Source organism: Mycetomoellerius zeteki, unplaced genomic scaffold (assembly GCF_001594055.1).
Source record: "Mycetomoellerius zeteki isolate Tzet28-1 unplaced genomic scaffold, Tzet1.0 scaffold539, whole genome shotgun sequence".
NCBI lineage: Eukaryota > Metazoa > Arthropoda > Insecta > Hymenoptera > Formicidae > Mycetomoellerius > Mycetomoellerius zeteki.
In genome coordinates, this window is record NW_017257543.1 from 1,367 (window position 1) to 7,831 (window position 6,465).

At 38.0% G+C, this 6,465-nt stretch overlaps 1 pseudogene; it reads left to right on the plus strand.

Annotated features, from left to right (window-relative positions):
• Nucleotides 1-672: 672 nt before the first annotated feature.
• Nucleotides 673-4,014, plus strand: LOC108727805 (uncharacterized; annotated as a pseudogene).
• The last annotated feature ends 2,451 nt before the right edge of the window (nt 4,015-6,465 follow it).

Sequence of the window (6,465 nt, forward strand, 5' to 3'; positions counted from 1 at the left end):
ACTGTCTAGTTAAAAAGACATTCTCATACCCCACTGTCTTCATGGGTTAGAAATATTCCAAGCAGACACTGTCTCAGCTGTAACTTCTAGACGGTTAGGTCCCAAGCGGGTAGGTTTTTTTTTTATTTTCCGTTCGGGCGGCGTAGCCGCCCGAACCCAAGCATTACTGTCTATACACCCCACTGTCCACATGGGTTAGGATTTATTTGTTTTATAGCACACATTTTAAATTTGGTGCCTGTTGGACCGACAAGTAACGAGACGCATGCGCATGAAGTCAGAGAGCATGAAGAAAGCATACTGGTAGCACTACACATAGTCGGTATGACAGATTTCCTAACCTGCAGAGTCGTCAACTTTAACGCTAAATATCTCGGTTCGCGAGGCAGAGCGACACTTTTTTCTGCCAGATTCTTTCGTTTTGTGCAAAAACGCGTCGAATAAACCTAATTTCATCGAAATCGGAGGTGAGGGAGGTATTCTGAATAATTACCCAATGCAAATATCTGTGCTAGCATTATATATTGCATGGAAAGCCGAAAAAAACAAACATTGGAGAAATCGACGGTGGTGGGTACGTCCTATAAATCAGAGGCGTTCACAGTATGGTGACTTCTCAACTCTGTTTTCGGAATTAAAAGAAGACTCAGACTCTTTTTTCGGTACACAAGAATGGATGTGCCTACATTTTATGAACTTCTTCGACTGGTAGAACCACATTTGAGAAAAAACAGTATAAGACCATCAATATGTCCAGAACAGCGCCTTGCAATAACATTGAGGTATATTTTCATTTCAACTATTATAAATATGTTACGTCCGAACTCCGGTCATGTGTGCGGATAGGTTTAGAGAAAGAAGGAGTAATAAGGTTGGAGCAAGGAAGGACGTTAGAGTAGACCCTTTGTCTCGCATGCATCCGCGGGAAGGGGATAGAGCGAGTCGAACGCACCTCTTATAGCTCTGGAATATGGGTCAACGTCCTGAAGGGATGCTATAACACCTGTTTCCAACGGGCAGTGCGAACGTCGGTCCGAATTTTGAGTCAAGAAACTTAATCCTTGTAACTCGGGACCGGACCACATACGATCTGTGTCGAGCAGTGGGAGTAGGTACGAGGTCTTACGATTCTAAAATAAATGAAGATTGAAGTTCGTCATTTTACAAGTACTCTATTTTATTGTTAACACTAAATCTTACAGTAGAAGTATAGCCAAACATTATTATTTGGATTTATGATTAAAATTTAAGTCTATCTTTATAAAATAGTACTAAATAGAATCTCGTTACAATTTAACGTTCATATCTCTCGCGAAAGATATTAATAGGACACGATCGACTTATCTTACAAACTTTATTAGTAACTATTACACTTATTAATAAGAATATATATATATATATGTATATATGCGTGCATGTGTATTCTCGGAAATTTGAGAGATCATGGTGGTCATGACTAGGTCTATGAGTTAGTTTTGTGAGTGTGTATAAACGGAGAGGCAATACAGGAATTAAGGTATTTCACGAAGTACAACGGAGAAAGGGGAAAAGATTGTGAAAGAATCTCACAGGGACGAGATAAGGAACAGGTGATCGGGGAAGGATTACAGGGATTGCTGCATGGGGTGGCTGTCCAACTATGGCATTTCTTATTTCGTTAGGATCAAAATAATCAGGACCGATTATATAGGCATCGAGTGGGAGAGGTTGTGTTGTACGCGGGAATTTGGCGATTAAGGATTCGAATGAATCCTCGGGATGGATGAAAAAATGGTAACGCGGAGGTGGGAACTCTCTTCTACGAATTCCACACTCGAGGTCGAAAGGGATGGTGATAGCGGTCGTGGTGAAAGAGGGATGGATTGGATAGAGGAATCAGAAGTTGGGGGTGGGGAGTCAGGGAAGATTCGCTCGGTTAGAGCGTACGAAAATGCGGGTGACGGAGATCGAGGGGGAGGTGAAGGAGAAAGAGGAGGTATCGCCTCTATTCCTTGTTGACTGGGTTGAGCCGGTGGTGGTGGAGGAGCTAAAGCGTCCTTGGCAGGGTTGCTTTGGTCCCGGAGGTTTTCGCGATATTCCTGGTACGCCTGGTCCAGGAGTTTCCGCGCTTCAAGGTAGGCCCGGCTTTTACGCCAACCCTTGTATGGGCGATTGGTTAAGCGTGGTACTATGGTTATAGCTCGAGTTAGATTTCGCGGTGAATATATATATATATATGTAACTTGAACTTACTGCTACTCAGTTTTTATTAGTCTGGAAGGATGGCCGTCGGAGGTTAGCTTCAGTGGTTTCTGGTGGTTGGATGTCCTGTGGACCCACGTGATTTGAAGACACCAAAATGACTCGACCGTGTCGCGAATCACAATTAAAATTTAATCGCGGACCGGCAGAGTGTCTTACTTGTAAGCGGACTGGTAAGATCGCAAACCAACAGAGCTTCGCTCGAGCCTAAATTCTTTCTGACTGCTGCTCGCGAAAGGCCTCCTTTTATATTCGCGAGTTAGTAGTCCCGCGTGCAGGCCTCGCGTATGTTACTGGTAATGTAGGATTAGGATTAAGGGTATCGGTTGTGAAATGGGATACGGGGATATGTGTCTAAAACAACATTCGTCATCGACCAGTTGCCGGATGTTCGATAGTTCAGAGCCACATGTGTCACTTATTATTGACAACCGCCGTTTCGGTTTATAATCCTTTATCTATTTACTTCTTCTGTTCCTCGGGATAAAGTTCTTTTATTCGACACGTGGTTTGAATATTTAATTCGATGACTCCGTCCCGAGTGGATTACTAGTCCAAAAGGCGAGTGTTAATTGGCTCGTCACCATTGTAACTCCCTTGATAGAAACAGGTGGTCTACCGATAATAATCTTTATGGTTATGACGAAAATTCTAATCGAAGAAAAGAACTGTGGAGTCTGGACGTAACAATTATATTTAATTTATTAATTGTATTTTTTGTTTCACAATAACTAGTATAATTATTAATAATTTGTTACATTAGACATTTGGCAACCGGAGACCAAATGCTATCTGTGGCTCTAGCTTACAGAATCGGAGAATCTACTGCTCATATGATTGTGAAAGAAACATGCTCCGTTATAGCAAATGTTTTAATGCCGATCTATTTGAAACCTCCGACAGAAGTCGAATAGAAAGAGATCTGGTCAGATTTTTTTAAGCTTGTGGAATTTGCCAAATTGTGCTGGAGCAATAGACGGCAAGCACATAACAATTTAGGCACCTCCAAACTCTGGATCTATGTACTTTAATTACAAAAAGACATTTAGTCTCGTATTGATGGCCGCTTGTGATGCCAGATATAGATTTATATCTTTTATAGCTTTTCGATATAGGTGCTTATGGCAGCGATAGCGATGGGGAATTCTATCAAGATCAACCTTTGGAAAAGCATTATATGAAGGTACGTTGAACTTGCCACAAGGAATAGCTCATCTTCCAGGAAGTGATTAAGAAACATCTTGCTATTTTGTTGCCGACGAAGCCTTTCAAATGTCTACCAACATAATGCGACCTTATCCAGGCAGATTTTTAAATGATCAAAAAAGAATTTTCAACTATCGCTTATCACGGGTCAGCAGAAGAACGATAAAAAATACCTTTGGAATTCTATCAGCTAGATGGAGGATATTTCTAAGATCAATTTGTGCTAGCCCAGATGTTGTTGACAAATATGTACTAGCAGCAATGTGCTTGCACAATTTTCTAATAACAAAAAACGATGAGCAAGCACCGCAGCAGCAAAAATATTGTCCGCCTGAATTCGTAGATAGAGAAACCGAAAAAGGAGAAATAATCGAAGGAGAATGGCGACAACAATCGCAAAGTGACCATATAAGGCACATCGGAAAATGCGGAGCACATCGAGCTACGAAAGATGCTTATACAATGCGAGATACTCTGTCATCATACTTCATGACACTTGCTGGCCAAGTTCCATGGCAGTTCGAATATATACATCAAGGATTACATCGCGATATGACGTACAATTGAAAATTTTAAATATTAATATAAAACATATTTACATTATTAATGATTATGAAATAAATTTTGTATGACATTTCTATTCTTTTCAAATGAATTTTAAGTCTGCTCTTTTTTAAAAGTTCTGAACTAGTGTAATAAGTTGAAGTGAGACGTTATATTTGTCTCATCCTAACTTATTGCACTAAACTTGAGGTATAAAAAGAATAGATTTTTTATGAAATATATCAGTATTATTCTCTTGATGTAACAATAATTTTTTGTAATTAAATAAATGATCTTGACTGTTTTTAAAAAAACATTTGTCATACTTAAAAAACATTTATTACACTTTTGAAATAGAAACATTTATTATACTATAACATGCTTGTATTTTAAAAAACATTTCTTGTACTTCAAAAAACATTATTATACTTTTAAAAAAATATATTTATTATACTATAACATATATATTTGTATTTTATATTATTAGTTATCAGAAAAATATAATATTTCCATAAATTTCCTTTTTAATGTACTTTTCTTTGGTTTCGTTGTTTTTTTTGAGTTCTGCGGTGACTAGCTTTCCTATAAGAATATCAGGATCGTTCTTTTCCAAGAAACTTTCATCCCTTCTAGAGGACACCTGACTTGCCATCGTACTCAACGTAGTATTAATTTTGCAAAAAGCACTTTCTATCGGATCATTTTTTCGACCCTTTTCGATTCGCTTCTGACTTTTTACAAAACAAGTAGTCGGAGGACCCGTATTTTCTGATACAATCGATTGCTGTGACGATGCAACTGATTGTTGTAATGATGAAACAGAGGATCGTTCTAACGCTGATGAACCTGATTGCTGTGATGATGAAGCTGGCGACTGCTGTAATAGCAAAGTAGCTGTTCTCTGAAAAATGAAAACACACACACACACATTCAATCAAATAATCTACAAATAATTTATTGCAAAAAATATTACTTCAGATTCAAATCCTGACCGAGGTAATATTGTTTTGCAATAAATTATTTACAGATTCAAGATGATCATTAATATTCTATTTATTAATATTCATATACAAGATGCAGAAAAAAAGAAGTTTTACATATATATAATATAAAAAAATAATAATACTTACAAATCTATACAGATGTAGGGTCGGAGGCCGAATAATTCCTGCAAATACAGGTCTTCGCCAATCCACACGTCGCTCCAAATTCGGTCCTCCCTGGCCAATCGCCGTTGGAGTCTCACCAACCGTCGATTCGAGCAATTGATAAAGCCTCGGATTTTAATGTCACCCCGCGATATAGGCTGTAAAAAGAATTGTGAATATTACTATAAAAAAAATAGCATATTGATATACTTTATTTTTAATAAATATTGAACATACCAATGGGACGATCTGCACTCCTATTTCATTTTTCAGAGTCAACCACTCCATGCAGTGGCTGTCGACCATGAGGTACTTGAAAAAAAAACAAAAAATGTTAATATATAAATAATAATAATATACACATAATATAAAAAAAAAATGAAAATATATACATTATATCAATAAAACTGGAGGCATGGCAGTGTCGCTGCGCGTCGAGACACTACCGTGTCTCCTTTACGCGATTTAAAAAAACATAAAAAATACTTACTCCATCTACCGGGTATTCGTAAGTAATATGTAGGAGCTCCCGAACGTTGCTCATTTTTAATTTTTGATACAATTTTTAACTTTTTCTGTTACACACTTAGCTCTGCGTTGCTCTCGATCACAGACTGACGCTGAGAAGCATCCTTTGCTGCAGCGAAGCTACCAAGCATATTTTTTTTACAGATGATACGTGACAACAAGCACATTTTAAACTTATAAAACGATTTAAACCCAAGGTGTTTTACTAACTTCCTGTTGTCGACGAGAAAACGTCCCTTGATAGTTAGATCGATTTTATGAGTTTGAAACGTGCTTGTCGTCATGTATCACCGATCCACGTCCAGACTGTATCTATTAACTAACCAATATTGTCTAGACAGAATTTTCTCTTTTTGGTTTGCAGTTTTAGTGTCACGCATTGACGTAAATTTTTGTTGCTACGGATCAAACGATTCTAAATAAATATTGTTTTATACTTATAGTTCTATATCGCTGGGAAGGTTTCTAAGAGTGCATACATGAGTCGCGACACGATAAGAGAAGCGCCGATTGATGCTGTTTATCTAAACGGAATGCGATAACGCGTCGAGGCATAGGATAGAATGGATGGGAAGTAAAGAAAGTACATAGTAATGCGAACGAATTTATTTTTATTCACATCTTATTACATCATTTTTTTCATACGTATTAAAAACTAAAGCTAATAGTTCGCAATCGACGAGTTGATGCTCATTGAAGACGTCACTATCGCGTATAGCGTTCTTGGACGTGATATCGGAGAATCGCGTATATTTGGCATCGACCGTATCGACGAGTCGGACTAATCCTTCGAACGTTA